Below are 17269 nucleotides of genomic sequence, written 5' to 3'. Positions count from 1 at the left end.
GATTCAATACTAATAAATCAATGTAACTTACAAACTAAAAGCAAAGCCTTGTGATCATGCTGGAAAAAAAGACAAAATTCAACACCCATCCAAATATCATAAAACAACAACAAAACTACTAGTTTTTAGTAGAATCAACTTCCTTAACTTTATAAAGGGTTATCTACTAAAATTTTACAGCTTATTCAGTAATGATGAAACATGAGCAGTGTCACTAATTTTAAAAGCAAGACAAAGATGACTCCTGTCATCTTAACTATTCAACACTGTACTAAAGGTCCTAAAAATGTCATGGAAAATATTTCTTTTGTTATTCATTCTGATTCCCTCCCCTGCCCACTACTGTCAATCTGTTTCTGGGTCTCTAATTAGAGATGGATGCCAAAATGTTATTATCTAACCTGCGTATCTAATTTTTTCTCCTATGTTTTATCTTTTTTGTCTTTTTATGCCTTGTGTAGGGAGAATTCCTCAGCTCCATTTTTCAACTCACTAACATGCTCTTCAGCTGTGCCCATTTTGTTTTCAGACAATTATTTTAACTGTTCTATTTTTAATTTCCAAGACTTTTTTTCTTTCTTGTGTGTGCAATAATCTCTTTGGTCTCCTTGGGGTTATTAACTATACTTATTTTAAAGTCTTGTTTTATCGACTGTTTCTTAAGAATTTAGATATACTGTTTGTTGAGTTTGGTGCTTCCTTTCATGGTACTGGTTTTCCACAAATGTTTGTTGCTCCTCTTTGAATTTAATTTAGTTTGCCTGTTCTGTTTACTTGTAGTTTGTCTCCTTGATTGTAGGGGAGGGAAAGAGTAGACTTGCTGCTGAGAATGTGTGAGCAGATTATCTTCTGAGTGAGCCTCCTAAGGCCACAGGCTCCCTGGGGCACTGCCCTGCCACTCTGCTCCCAGTGCTCATTCTCATTGCTATATTCTGAGGACAAATGCTATTCGTCTGCAGCTTAGCCCAAATGGGAATGAAAGGAGGAGCCAAGTGGTCCAGTAAGCTTGGAGAACAATTCCCCAACTAATCCACTCCAAGACTGTTCTGAGTTCTTCCCTTCTTGCTCCTTAAATAGATGTCCTCCCATGACACTCTTACTACTTAAATGATTACTAATTTATTTCTCTTCCCATTCCACTTTTTCCTACTTTTTCATTTTAAAAGTTTTGGCATAAAAGGTAAGGTAAAACCATGTACTCAGTCTGCCATATAAGTCAGTCTCTCATCTCTCATCAAGTAAAATATGAAATACAAAGAATATACAAACCTATATTAAAGAAAAAAAAACAACTTGGAGTATCATTTAGTTATATCTATATGTCTATATATGTAATAATGATGTTAGCAATGATAACAGGACTGACCTCAAATGGGTCTCTCAGTATAATTCTAACACACTATGAGAGAAAGGACATTGAAAATTCCCTAATATCTGATGTGATGAGTATAAAGATGATCAACTCACTGACGAGGGGCAAAGAGGAACATGGTATATCTGACAATAAAATGAGCTCTACTTTCCAGATAGGCATCCTCTGTTGACTTCTTCCATTTCCTTCAAACAATTTTAAGTTCTTATTGACCCAGTCAAATTAAGGTTATCATCAAAGTCAAACCATTCTTCAGGGGGAAAAAAAGACTTTTAAGAATCTTTGGAAAATAAAGCTGGGATTGAGAAGAGAATTAGAAAAAGATGGAAATACTTTACAACTTTAGAATCCCTAGGTTTATATGGAAGATCTTATGTGACTTTGCTCTGATTCTAAAAAGAGTAAAAGAAAAGCTGCTTCATAGCCAGACTTATCTTTTCAGTCAAGAAAGGCTTACTGATTCATGGATCAAGGCAGAATGGAAACCCTGAATTCTAATTACTGGCTCCGTTGGTCCACTAACTAACTAGATTTGTGATTCTGGAAACATTGCTAACCTTTTTTGGTTCTGAGTTTCCTCATAATAATCCTACTCCTAAAAGAGATTAGGAGATCTGCAAAATTTGCTTGAGCTATAAAATTCTGTATGACTTTTTAAGACTTAGAAGACAAAACTTTTATGTGGACCATCTGGAAGCAGGTATGAGGAATCTGTATCACAAACACCTTAGGATATTCTTATGCACGTACAGTTTGAGAACCCTAATGTGACAGGGTAATTGTCGATAATATATTATTTTTCTGGGATGAAAACTGGTGGAGATTAAGAGGAAATAGTCCATAAAGCCCTTAAGTTAACTGAGCAACAAAAATAAAAAGAGGGGTTCTAATTAGGAAGTAAGAAATGCTGCTCAACTCATGAGAATTATACTACACAGGGCTAATAGTTCCAATATGGATTTCCAACTGTGTATATCTGCTTTGGCATGTACACTTAATCATATTACTGTACTTGTCAACTGTTGGTGTCAATCACTTATTTAAGAAATTAGCGGGACTTCCCTGGTGGCTCAGTGGTTAGGAATCTGCCTGCCAACGCAGGGGACGCCAGTTTGAGCCCTGGTCTGGGAGGATCCCACATGCCGCGGAGCAACTAAGCCCGAGCACCATAATTAGGGAGCCTGCGCTCTAGAGCCCGCGCGACACAACTACTGAGCCCACGTGCCACAACTACTGAAGCCCGCGCGCCTGGAGCCCGGGCTCTGCAGCAAGAGAGGCCACCACGATGAGAGGCCTGCGCACAGCAACGAAGAGTAGCCCCCTGCTCTCCGCAATTAGAGAAAGCCCGCGTGCAGCAATGAAGAACCAACACAGCCATAAATAAATAAATAAATTTAAATTAAAAAAAAAAAAAGAATTTAGCAAACCTATTTTGAATAGCAAACCTATTTTTTTAGTCTATTTGTGTCAAGTCTGTTGAGCAGCTATGGTTTATCCCACTTTCTGTCAAGGTGCATGTCCCATAATCCTTACATAATTAAGAAACTCCCCTCGGTCAAGCAAAATTAAGTGTGTGTAGTTCAAAAATATATTCATATACTACCCCAAAAGCAACTTCCCTTAAAAGAAAAGAGCCACAGCCATATTTTACATACTACTTATTAATGTTTGAAGGCATAAAAGTTACCAAATTGAAAATTCAAGTTACTAATTTTTCTGAAGCTATCCACAAATTTTCATGTTATAAAATCTGATGGAGTTGCCATAACTGAAAAACAGTCATTGGGATAATGGATGAACTGACTCTGCATGTAAAAAAGTAGCAGTTCATCCATTCAGCAAACATTTACTGAGCAGCTAGGAAGAGTCAGTAAATAAAGATTAAATACTGAATAAGACATTGTCACTATTCTCAAAGGATCTGTCACCTAGATAGTAATATAGAAAACATTAAAAGGCACAATGAGGCACAAAGGAAGGTGCAATCAACTCTACATATGTATATAAGGAGGGGTTGGGGTGACCTTCAAAGGCAGCTGGATTGGAGGATGAGTAGATACCAAGGACAGCATTCCCCATGGAGGGAACAATATGTGTAAACTAAGACAACACAGCACAACAAACTGAATGGAGATATTTAAAAGATCTGCATAATGTAAAACAATGCTAGTTTTTCTACTGATTCTTTTTGCATTTTCAAAAAAAAAGGTTTTTTTAAAAAAACAAAATACTAATCATTTGTTAATATGCAATAAATTTATCATTATATTAAAATGAATTTTTAAAAATCTGTAAGTTTTAATATCTAATACAATACGTATAAGCCACATAAATAAAAACTCAATTTCTTGGAATTCCTTGGCAGTCCAGTGGTTAGGACTCCGTGCTTCCACTGCAGGGGGCACGGGTTCAACCCCTGGTCAAGGAACTAAGATCTCACATGCTACGTGGTGCAGCCAAAAAAAAGAAAACAAAAAACCCAACCAACCAACAAACAAAAACCAAAACTCAATTTCTATGAAAAAACTAAGTAGAAAAGATAAACGCAACTCTATATTCATTGAAGCATTATTTACAATAACCAAGATATGGAAGTAACCTAGATGAATGGATAATGATGTGATGTGGTGTGTGTGTGTGTACACATATATATGCAATGGAATATTAGCCATAAAAAAGAATGAAAACTTGCCATTTGCAACAACATGAATGGACCTAGAGGGTATTATGCTAAGTGAAATAAGTCAGACAAAGAAAGACAAATACTATATAATTTCACTCATATATGGAACCTAAAAAACAAATCAGAAAGAGTAAGATACAGAGAACAAACAGATGGTTGTCAGGAGGGGGTGGGGGGAGGAAAGAAATAGGTGAGGGAGATTAAGAGGTACAATTTCCAGTTGCAAAATAAATGAGTGACTGGTATGAAATGTACAGTGTGGGGAATATAATCAATAACGATGAAGGGTCATAGTTCATGCACAATCTTTATATGGTGACATACCATAACTAGATTTATTGTGGTAATCATTTTGAAATGTATAGAAATATCAAACCACTACACTGTATAACAGGAACTAACATAGCATTGTAGGTTAATTATACTTCAAAAACAAACTCATAGAAAAAGAATTCAGATTTGTGGTTACCAGAGACGGGTGGGGAGAGAAGGTCAAAAGGTACAAACTTCCAGTTATAAGATAAATAAGTACTAGGGATGTAATGTACAAAATAATAAATATAGTTAACACTGCTGTATTTTATATATGAAAGCTGTTGAGAGAGTAGGTCCTAAGAGTTCTCACCATAAGCAAACTTTTTTTTTTAACTATTTCTTTACTTTTGTATCTATGAGATGATGGATGTTCACTAAACTTACTGTGATAATCATTTCATGATGTATGTAAGTCAAATCATATGCTGTACACCTTAAACTTATAGTGCTGTATGTCAATTATATGTCAATAAAACTGGGGGAAAAAAAAACTGGATTTCTAAGAGTGTAAATGGGTCCTGAAAGCGAAAGAGTTTGAGAATTGTTCTGTTGTTAACATGGGTTGATATTTATCATGCTGTTGAGTGAAAAGGGCTGCAAAATGATGTATTCCTGTTTTTTTTTTAAGTATATATATTTACATATATGTATAGCTACTAACTTTTAACTGGGACTACCTCTGATGGTAGTATTACAAAAGATATTTTTCATCTATTTTTTGGCTTATCTCTATGTTCAAAAAGTTGTACAAGGAATATAAATTATTTGTTTGAAAAATTTTTTTTAATTTTTTAAAAAGCAAAAAAGGGGCATGCCAACATTCCCCATACAATAAATAATTTTTAGAAAATTATCTGAGAATATCAAGAACCAGAGAAATGTCCAATTAAAGAAAACAAAACATCTAGTTTTTAAATGAAAGTGGGGAGATTTGAAGATATATACACTTGGCAAGGGTGAAGTTCTAAATGAACAGTTAAAAGAAATGTAGTCATCATTAGATGCCACCATGGGGTCCTAAAGCACTGTCATGGTTGGACTTCCCCGGTGGCACAGTGGTTAAGAATCCGCCTGCCAATGCAGGGGACATGGGTTCGATCCCTGGTCCAGGAAGATCCCACATGCTGTGGAGCAACTAAGCCCTTGCACCACAACTACCAGCCCACATGCCGCCAACTACTGAAGCCCGTGCGCCTAGAGCCCGTGCTCTGCAACAAGAGAAGCCACTGCAGGGAGAAGCCCACGCATGGCAACGAAGATTCAATGCAGCCAGAAATAAAAACAAACCAAAAAAACACTGTCATGGTAAACAGTCCCCATGTTACCTTCTGAGAGAAAAGATGGATTACAGTCGACCCTCTGTATTTATGGGTTCTGCATCCAAGGATCGAAGATATTCAGAGGAAAAAAAATTCCATAAAGTTCCAAAAGTCAAAACTTGAATCTGCCATACACTAGCAACTATTTACATAGCATTTACATTGTATTAGGCATTACAAGTAATCTAGAGATGATTTAAAATATATGGCAGGATGTGCGTAAGTTATATGCAAATACTGTACCATTTTACGTAAGGGACTTGAGCATCCTCAGATTTTGATATCTTCGGGGGTCCCTGAACCAATCGCCCTCCATGGGACGACCATACTTAGTATTAGATAAACATCTGACAGTCTTTGAAGACAGGCTTTGAAGTGTTAAGTCGATTTGTCACTATAATAATACCATAAAAATACCTTGAAGGAATACCTGTAATAGAAATCGTAATGATATATTTATATAATCACTTTAAAATCTAAAGTGTGCTCCATGGTCTCTTTTACAATTTGGTTCACCCTCTCTCATTCTCCTATTGTTTAGCTCCTAGACCTATAGCTACACTCCCACCTCAGGGCTATTGCAATTTTTATTCCTTTTGCCAGAAATGCTCTTCTATCAGAGAGTTCACTTCCCTCTTCATTCAAGTCTCTGTTCAAATATCACCTACTGAAGTACCCTTCTCTGACTTCCTGACTTCTATAAATTAGCTACTGTACCCTCCACACCCTTCATAATTCTTGCCCTTTACCTGCTTTAAATTTCTTCAAGGAACTTGCCACCACTGAACATATACTTATTTTTACTGCTCAACACCTCCAAAAGAATTCCAAGAGCACAGAGCAGGGGTCTGCAAACTGCTACAGTAAAGGGCCAGACAGTAAATATTTTAGGACTGTGTGGGCCACATGATCTCTGTCCCAACTGTAAACTAATGAGCATAATTGTGTTCCAGTAAGACTTTGTTTTTTAACTGAGGTACAATTGACAAATAAAGTTATAAGATATTTAAAGTGTATGATGTGATGATTTTGATATACATACACTATTTATACAGTGTGAAAAGATTACCCTCATTGTGTTAACACATTATTTTAGACACTCCAATCTGTATTTCATGTAATTTTCACATCATGAAATATTCTTTTGATTTTTTTTCTAACCATTCAAAATACATTAGCTTGTAGGCCATATAAAAACAGGCAGTGGACCAGACCTGCCAACTCCTAGCACACAGCATAAAAATTTGTTATGTTTGTTCATTGCTGTATACCTAGGACTGAGACCTGGCACAAGCTAGGAATGTAAATGAATGAATACTATTTTATTGTTTACAAAACTCTTTCATAACCTCTCTTTTGATCTTAAAACAGCTTGTTAAAAATAGGCAGGGAAGAGACTATTATCCCCACTGTAATTGAAGGAACAGGTTCAGAAGTGCCTTGTCCAAGATCACATACGTACAAAGGGGTGGCACTGAACTAGACAATCATCTATACTATGCAGTACTAATAGGTATTAAAATTCAGGAGGATTATCTATAGTGTGGTCTCATGGATTTGGCCTAGCCCTTTTACAATTTTGTTTTTAAACCAGGAATTGAGACAAAGCTTTCCTTGTGAAAGCTGCAGTTGTCACAAAGTTGGGAGGGGTAAATAAAATGATAAATAATAACTTTAAAAGTCAAAATTTTATCATCCAGCTTCAAAACTGGGTCAAAACTAACAAGATGAAATTTAACAGAGGTAAACAAAATCACTGGCACAAGCAAAAGGGGAAAGAGAAATGGCTAAGCAGCTAGTGATTGCAAAAATATTTTTGCTGCAATACAAATGAGGGATGACACAGTAACAGTAATTTAGTCAATCATTCTCAAGATTGGGATGGAGAAAGAAAGGTGACAGTAGGTATATCCTATGGAGGGGAGGCATGTCACCCCCCTCCTAATTGAGAATCACTGATATGGACGTTTTATTTGAACAAAAACTTCACTCTGCTTAAAAAAAAAAAAAGTCCCTATTTCATAAAGTAACAGGTTCACTGTACACAGCATTCATATGATAGTGTCTGCGGTAAAGGGTATAACTCCACGTATATATATATTTTTTAATTATTTATTTATTTATGGCTGTGTTGGGTCTTTGTTTCTGTGCGAGGGCTTTCTCTAGTTGCGGCGAGCGGGGGCCACTCTTCATTGCGGTGCGCGGGCCTCTCACTATCGCGGCCTCTCCCGTAGCGGAGCACAGGCTCCAGACACGCAGGCTCAGCAGTTGTGGCTCACGGGCCTAGTTGCTCCGTGGCATGTGGGATCTTCCCAGACCAGGGCTCGAACCCATGTCCCCTACATTAGCAGGCAGATTCTCAACCACTGCGCCACCAGGGAAGCCCTCCACGTATATTTTAAAGGGGGAGTAACTCAAGCCTTATACACAATTCTACCCCTTCATATATTTAAATATTCCAAAAATGTTAATTTCATGGAATGCACTGTATTATGTTTCTAACCTAAATAGGGGCAATTTAAAGTCTATAAGTATCAATGAAAGGTAAGTTTTCTTAGATTTCAGTTTCTTCCCATTTTCCTTATCCTCTTACCTCTCCAAAAAGGAAAATAAAGTAAAATATTCAATCCTTACAAGATTCAAAATTTCATTTTTATATTACTAATATCTGTACTGAAGTTTAAAAATGAAACTGAGAAAGTAATATATCCCATTGTTCTCTAGAAACCGCTTAATTTTGTAATTTTGTTAATTATAGTAAGAAACTTTAGAAAATGTAGTAGAAAAATAAATTTACAAAATTTTTATAAAACTCAAATCTTTTTTTTTTTTTTTTTGTCATGCAGCTGTGCCATGCAGCTCGTGGGATCTTAGTTCCCCGACCAGGGATTGAACCCAGGCCCTAGGCAATGAAAGCACCGAATCCTAATCGCTGGACCGCCGGGGAATTCCTCTAAATAATCTTTTAATAACAGACCCCACACATTTCAACATTACATCTATTCATAACTACCTTTTAAAATAGTTTCCTTAACAAAAGAATTTGAAGTTGAATATTTAACAACTGCAGCTCTTTGTGAATGCTGGGTAGATAATTCCAGACAGGCAAGGAAGAAATCTTTCACTAGATAATATCCATATTCCAATTATCAGCAAGGCCCACGTCAGTTTATACTGCCCAAATTTTGTATACTTCATGAGCCAAATCTCTGCCAGCAAAGTATCTATGAAAATCTTTATCTTCTTCATTAGTGTATTAAAGACTTCACTTCTAGGCCTTTACTCACACTGTCCTTGAGTTTGTGCCTCTCTCATCTTTGCCTGTCTAAATCACTCCTATTTTCCAAGGTTGGGGGATCTGTTTCTTTCAAAGATATATTCCCCATTACTTAAAGTCTCAAGAATCCTCTGTTACTTCTACCATACTTTGAACATTTATCATAGCACCTAAAATATAACAGCTGTTGACAATTAGTTCTATAGGTACCATTCTGTTCCCAAAGACTTAAGTTTTCTTTGGGCAAACTGCCTTGCTTTCTTTTTCTATACTATACAGGGTCTAGCAAAGTAAACGGCACATAGGCAATTAGTAAATGTTTACAAAATCCCTTTTGAATAAAATGACACTAAGGAAGTGTACTTAGTTTTTAAGATTATTATGAGGTACTATGGCAAAATGGAAAGATAAAGACTCTGGAGTTGGACAGACCTGGATTTGAATTTCAGTCTCTTAATCTCTTTGAATCACAGCCTCTCCCTAAAGTGGGATAGTATCTACTTCTTAGAATTGCTGTGAAGGTTAAATAAGATAATACATGTCAAGTCTTTGGCAAAATATTTAAAATACAATATGGAGGCTCAGTAAATGTCAGTTATTATTAACCAGTCACAGCAAGATAATTGCTGCTTTAAATTATTAAACTGAACAAAGCCTTCAAATTATTGAGAAAATAATTCCTCCCTTCCAGAAGTTCCTTGGGTCCTAGTCACCTAATATTCTCCATCATTACAATCTTCATCAATAACTATAAACATCAACAACTTTTTTTTGACCAAAAAAAGTTTTTCAAAGTGACTCTACTCTGCTTCCCTTTAATTTTTTTTATTTTAAATATATATTTATTTATTTATTTTGGCTGTGCCAGGTCTTAGTTGTGGCATGCGGGATCTTTAGTTGCCATGCAGACTTCTTAGTTGCAGCATGCATGCAGGATCTAGTTCCTGACCAGGGATCGAACCCGGGTTCCCTGCATTGGGAGTGCAGAATCTTACCCACTGGACCATCAGGCAAGTCCCTCTGCTTCCCTTTAAATTGATAATACATCTTTCAAAATTTACTCACGTTTTCAACTAGGCTATACTTCAAAAAAATAGTAGTAAATCATGCTTTCATAAATATTTATTTTACTTATTTTTATTCTACATCATTCCAGAAGTATTCAAGGATAAGCAGTTGCATTCCTCCTCCAGAAAGAGATAATACCTTATTCTTATCCTGGTAAGAAAGTTCTATTTGCACAGAATTCAATGTTATTTCTTAAGACAGTTTTTCCTATTTGAAGATATTTAGGATGTTACTGCTGTTGTTATTATTATTATTTTGTATTTTAAGACTACTTTTTCTAAGAGCAGTTTTAGGTTCACAACAACATTGAGAGGAACATACAGAAATTTCCCATATACTCTGTCCCCCCATGTGCACAGTCTCCCCCATTATTAAAATCTCCACCAGAGCGGTACATTCGTTACAACTGATGAACTTACATTGACACATCTTTATCACCCAAAGCCCATAACTTACATTAGGGTTCACTCTTTGTGGTGCACACTCTATGGATTTGGACAAATGTATGACATGTATCCACCATTACAGTACCATACAGAGTATTTTCACTGCCCTAAAAAACCTCTGTGCTTTGCCCATTCATCTCTCTCTCCCCCGAGGATGCTATTTGTTTTTTGTTTTTTAAATACATATTGCCTCAATGTAGTTCATTTTTCTGGTCTGCTTCTAAGGCTTTCAGTATATCAACAATAAACTGCCTGGGGCAATAATTTAATAGATGGTTCCAAGCTGCTGACATGCATGTATTTCAGTATCAAACTAGCTCTAGAATTCCAGTTTCAGTGCCTTTATCAAACAAAATCCCTGCTGGCAGAGAGTTCTCAGAGGCTAGTGAGAATTTAATTTGGGGCTATAATTTCAGAAAAAAATACATTTTCAGTGATCTCCAAGGCCATATGGAATAAAGCTTTCACTAAATAAAACTTACTGTTAGCTATGTTTTTTTAAATTCCAAATAAGCTAAATATTATTTTCCCAGTTTAGACCTGGACATATTATAAAGATTCAGAATGCAATTAGGGGACTTCCCTGGCGGTCCACTGGTTAAGACTCTGCGTTCTCACTGCCAGGGGCCAGGGTTCAATCCCTGGTCAGAGAAACTAAGATCTTGCAAGCCATGTGGCGTGGCCAAAAAAATAAATAAAATTTTAGATGTATATATTGATAGTTTATTTTGATTTATCATTATCAGTAAGGCCTAAGGTTTAAAAAGCATAGATATGTCTAAATTAGAATCAACATTATAAAAAAGATGGTGACACTTTCAAGTAATTTGTTTTATGTTTACTCTTTTAAAAGCCATTTCAAGTATTTCTTAGGAACTGTTCTATTAGTAACCACTTATAAGTTTTGTCAGATATAGACAAACAGGTAGTGAAGGCAGGCAAGTTTAAGTAGAGCAATTTCATTTTTAAAAAGTCTACCAATGAATGCTAAGGAAAACAGCTTGAAGATTTATTAAAGTAATAATATAACACACATGGAGTGCCAAAGACTTTCTCCTTGTCCAAACTTTAGTCAGCCTTCTCTGAGCCCTCTTCTCAGTTAGGTCTTTATCTTGGCCCCATCCTGTCCATGGCCTGCCTAGCCCAGTCTTAGCAAGAATCCTGCTCTCAGTTTAAAGAGAATTCCCCCACTCTTGATATCTGATCAAGTTCCTTGTCCCCAGCCTTTGATGTATAAGTCCTCGAGATCTTCTGTTAGCAAGAATCCTTCTACCCCTGATGTCTCCTGTTAGTAATTTTCCACCTACTAACCCGCTCACTTGCTTGTTGGCTATTCATGCCCAGCAGTCTTTGCTTATTTGGACCTGAACTCAATCTCTCTCCCCTAAAACGAAAGTATTGAATAAACTCTTCTTATCATTTTAACAAGTGTCAGATTAATCTTCTTTAACAGAAGTCAGCATTGTATTTTATGCTGTATAACAGTATATAAAAACAACATACTTAACCATAAAATTTACAACATTTAAGAACCAAAAAATAGCTATTTTGTTTTCTAGTTATCTTTCCCAACCATTCCCTTTTTTTTTTTTTTTCAACCATTCCCTTTTAATTTACAACTTCTCTATGCACTGAGTTAGAAGGAAATCATGCATCAGTCCTCACTCTGGACTATCCTAATATAATACATCCAAAATGTCGGTAAAAAGATTTCCAAGTATTTATCTTTAGTGTTCATTTAGAAGTTCAAAGTGACAAAGCCTTAAGTCAAAAAAAAAAAAGTACTGGCTCAATCTCAGTAAAGATAAAAAAGGTGTCTTATCTTAAATATAAAACAGCATTGATATACATATGAAAGGAGGGAAAGGACCCTATTTGGCTTAATTAGAGGATTTACCTAAATGTCTAGATCAAGAACTGAGGAAATATAAAAGTCTGAGATATAGTGTTCTAATGGGTTAGGAAAAAGATTAAAGTGAGTGAAAAGATCACATAAGCGACTTGTTAAAATACACATTCTCACCCCCAATCCTAGGTGAGTGGGCAGACAGGTAAAAAGTTCCAAGTGGCCAAATACAATGAGTATTGTCTTGGAAATAATCAGGACCAAATTAAGAAATTAGGGGAAAATCCACACCAAACGCCTTGAGATTCATGTGCCAGAAAGCAATGATGCAAATGCCAAGTCCAAACAGGCAGAGTTCAGCAGTGAGGGCCCATGCTGGCTTGGAAACAGATGCAGTGGGAAGCAAGAAGTATTTTGCCTTTAAGATCTGGTGCATATCTGGCACGTTATGGTATTTCTAACTTAAAGGTGTTATCTTTTTACCAAATTTACTTTTTTTTTTCAAAATCATTGGGAGTCAGATCTGGTTTCACATGCCAGCTTTAGCACTTAATTACTTGGGTCTTAGTTTCTTCATCTGTGAGTATAATTCCTGCTCATATATCTAGCACTACTTTAAGAATCCAATGAGGTAACATGAGACGGACTCAGACATAGCAGATACTTAACTTTCTTTCCCTAAGCAAATGCTTAGATGTTATTGAATCTTTGTGTTTACCAATTTGTTCATTCACTCAAAACAAAACAAACTATACTTTACTGGGTCCCAGGCACTGAGGTGAGCTGAGTATTAAAGATAAAGACAAAAAAGGAGATTGGCAGGGACTTCCCTGGTAGTCCAGTGGGTAAGACTCTGAGCTCCCAATGCAGGGGGCCTGGGTTCGTTCCCTGGTTGGGGAACTAGATCCCGCGTGCCGCAACTAAGACCCGGCGCAGCCAAAAAAAAAATAAAATAGAAAAGGAGAATGGCAAAAGAAGTAAGCCAACAAATTCCCTTTTGCGTTAAGCTTTGGTTCTGAAGAACAGCTATACAATTAGAACCACACGGGGAGCTTTAAAATTACTGATGCCTGGGTTCCACCCACAGAGCTTCTGATGTAATAGACCTGGGGTAGAGCTTGGGCACCAGAATTTTTTTTTTTTTTTTTTAAATAGAAAGTCTTTATTTATTTATGGCTGTGTTGGGTCTTCGTTTCTGTGCGAGGGCTTTCTCTAGTTGTGGCAAGTGGGGGCCATCTCTTCATCGCGGTGCGCGGGCTTCTCACTATCACGGCCTCTCTTGTTGCGGAGCACAGGCTCCAGACGCGCAGGCTCAGTAATTGTGGCTCACGGGCCCAGTTGCTCCGTGGTATGTGGGATCTTCCCAGATCAGGGCTCGAACCCGTGTCCCCTGCATTGGCAGGCAGATTCTCAACCACTGCGCCACCAGGGAAGCCCGCACCAGAATTTTTAAAAGCTTCCTCGGGTGATTCTCACGTGCTGCCAAGGTTGAAAGCCACTACCTTATGCTAATATTAAGTGCAACTCTTCATGGTGGATACAAACAACATAAGACAAGCATACAGTCAGCATCCTGGCTTTTCAAATCTTTGTATACTTTACCACTGTTAGCAAAACAACTTATACAAACAATAGCCCTCAGAAAAGATGTGTCAATCATTTAAAAATAACTAATTCAAAGCAGCAAAACTGCCAAATGAGTATTACAGACAATACACAACATGGAACCCTTAGGAAGGAGATGGATATGGGTTGGGTTGGTTAAAGACAACTACAAGGAAGGGGATCTAAGCTGGGCTCTACAAAGTGCTTTAAATAGTAGGGGGGTGGGAGAAAGAGGGAGGGCATTACAAATAAGGGAACTAGTAAGAATAAAAAAAGGTAGGGAAAAAACAGTGTTTTGTAAGCAGACCAGTTTGGCAGAAACAGATTTATTTGGCGATAATAAAAGCGGAAGGAAGAGTAAAATGAGTCAGATGGCAGTAGTTATGCTAACAACAATTCTGATTTTATTCTGTAGGTAATGGAGAACTGCCAAAGCCTTCTGTGTGGGAAGTTCCATTAACAAAAATTAATCTGGAAGTACTGGAGTCCTCAATATGGCTTCACAAAACCTGGAAATCAGTCTGCCCTCTAAGAGTTAGTTAACTATGAAATTAAGAATACTATCAAAGCAAGATTCATTCACTCATTCATTCAACAAATATCTGAAGGCCTACTATGAAAGCACTGTTTTAGGCAATGGTGGTTCAACAGTATATGGTCCTTACAGAGCTTACATTATAGTGGGTAGAGAGACAATAGGTAAGATTTTTTAAATATTTATTTTATTTATGATCATTTATTTTTGGCTGCATTGGGTCTTTGTTGCTGTGCACGGGCTTTCTCTAGTTGTGGTGAGCGGAGGCTACCCTTCATTGGGGTGCACGGGCTTCTCATTGCGGTGGCTTCTCTTGTTGCAGAGCACAGGCTCTAGGCGCGAAGTCTTCAGTAGTTGTGGCATGTGGGCTCAGTAGTTGTGGCTCACGGGTTCTAGAGAGCAGGCTCAGTAGCTGTGGTGCACGGGCTTAGTTGCTCTGTGGTATGTGGGATCTTCCTGGACCAGGGCTCGAACCCGTGTCCCCTGCATTGGCAGGTGGATTCTTAACCACTGTGCCACCAGGGAAGCCCAACAATAGATGAGATTAAACAACTAAACTACATGGTATGCTAGCTAGTGATAAATGCTAAGGAGTAATAATAAAGCAGGGAAAGAGGATATAAAACGGTAGATTGGAACTGGACAGGATGATCACAGAGGGCTTCACTGAGAAGGTAATTTCTGATTAAATATCTGAAGGAAGTGAGGGATATAGAAGGAAGAGAACTCCAAAGAACAGATCAAATGCAAAGACCCATTAAGTGAGGATGTGTGGCTAGAGAGGACCAGGAGAGAATAGGTAGGAGATAAGGTCAGAGACGTAAGTGGTAAAGAGGTAAAATCCCAGATCATGTAGGAACTTGTAGTCAGAGTAAAAACTTTTATTCTGAAAAAGATGGGAAGCCACTGGAGGATTCTGAGCAGAGAAGTGACATATTCTGACTTACATTTTTTAACCAGATCACTCTGGGTGCTTCATTGAGGACAGACTGCCTATGGAGAGACAAAAGCAGAAGCAGCGAGACCAGAGAGAAGGCCAGTGCAATAATCTACATGGGAAATCATGGTGGCTTCTTCCAGAGTGGTTGAAATAGGGGTACGGTGAGAAACAGCCAAGTTCTAGGTATGTTTTGAAGGCATAGCCTATAGGATTTGCTAATGGACAGTATGTGTATTGTGAGAGAAGCAGGAATCAAAGATGACACTAAACTTTTTGGCCTGAGCAACTAAAGAATGAAGGTGCCATTAACTAAGAGGGTAAAGACTGCAGGAGAAACTGCGATATGCAAATTTTTGATATATAAGGACTTCCTTCCAGCCTTGTAAAATTTGTCTAGAGAAAGAAAGTCCACTGCTGTTAAGAGTTAGAAGGTGCACTATGCAAAGATCTGACTTGGTCTTGGTGTTGGATATATATCCCTACTATGGAGGAAAACACCATTAAAATGTTAGACTGTATAGTTAACATCTCTGGTTCTGACTCCATGCTTAAACTGAAAAAATTATAATTTGATTTCCTATGTATCTGATCTACTTGAAAAAAGGAATCTAATCCCTCCTGTATTTATTAAATTAGTTGCTATCCTCCTTTTATACACTAGTTTCATCAGCCTAGCGAATATGAGTTTGTCCCTTACTATCCTGATGAATCAAGCTTCTGAACTTAACAGGCAGAGGATTACGATATGGATGGTGGTTCTTGAGTTGCACAATTATTGGGAAGCTTATTAAAAACAGATTCCTGAGCACTGGTCCCCCCAAATTCTGATTCAGCTGGTCTAGGAAAGAACCCAGAAATCTTGCTTTTGAAAGAAACATATAAGCAATTCTGCTGTAGGCAATAATGTTCTGAGGTTCTTAAGAGGACAAACAGTGCTCTTGACCTTGTCATGAGGACTTTTTAAACTTCTGAAGTCATGTTTCTCAAGACCTTGAGTTTATAACACATTTTAAATACTAGAATTCTTAGTGGCATATTTGTAGAAGCTCAAAAGAGCACTATGCAAATTTGGTAGTAATTTTTTTTTCCCTCACTGCAAGGCTTGCGGGATCTTAGTTCCTGGACCAGGGATTGAACCCCGGCCCACGGCAGTGAAAGTGCAGAGTCCTAATCACTGGATCGCCAGGGCATTCCCCAAATTTGGTAGTAATTATAATGCACTCATGACCAGAAAATATCAATATTTCAGTGTCTATACAAGCATCCACATCACTATACCATTAAACTTGATTGCAGTTTAGGATTATGTCATTATTTCAGTAAAATTGTTTGCTATCTCAATTCACTACCTACCATCTACTCAAAGGAATCAAAGTGGGTAAAGGCACAGGTCTGGAAGTAGATTACCAGCAGATTGCATCTGCTCTACTATTACTGGTTCTGGACACTTGGTTATATTTTTTTTAACCTGAAATGTGCCTCAGTTTACTCAACTTAAAATGGGGTAAGCAGCCTACAGGGATATTTTGAGATGAATACATTTTAATGCATAAAGTATCTAGCACATTATAAGCACTTAAATGTAGCCTAGATGCAAAACAAAGAATTCACAAGGCAAAGTTCTCTCATGTTCCGATAAACCCACCACCTTTCTTTAGTGCAGCCTGGTATCACGCTGTCTTCCTGTTTATACATTATATGTATCACAACCTACACTTCAAATGATCCACTCAAATGAACATTCCATCTCCAGAGACACTACCCTAACAGTATGCATGTGCAGTTATATAGCAAAGATAAATTTTACATGCTGCTCAAAATTTAGTAGTATGAAGAACTGTGGTAAATAAGTGAAAATATAGA

At 37.4% G+C, this 17269-nt stretch overlaps 1 protein-coding gene across 2 annotated transcripts in view; it reads right to left on the bottom strand.

Moving 5' to 3' along the window:
* CAPZA1 (capping actin protein of muscle Z-line subunit alpha 1) overlaps window positions 1-17269 on the bottom strand; it is a 49645-nt gene that overhangs the window by 26353 nt on the left and 6023 nt on the right. The window lies entirely within an intron of this gene.

The sequence above is a fragment of the Balaenoptera acutorostrata genome, chromosome 1 (genome assembly GCF_949987535.1).
Source record: "Balaenoptera acutorostrata chromosome 1, mBalAcu1.1, whole genome shotgun sequence".
Taxonomy (NCBI): Eukaryota; Metazoa; Chordata; class Mammalia; order Artiodactyla; family Balaenopteridae; genus Balaenoptera; species Balaenoptera acutorostrata.
Note: the sequence above shows the minus strand (reverse complement) of the source record. Positions and strands in the feature narration are given on the sequence as shown.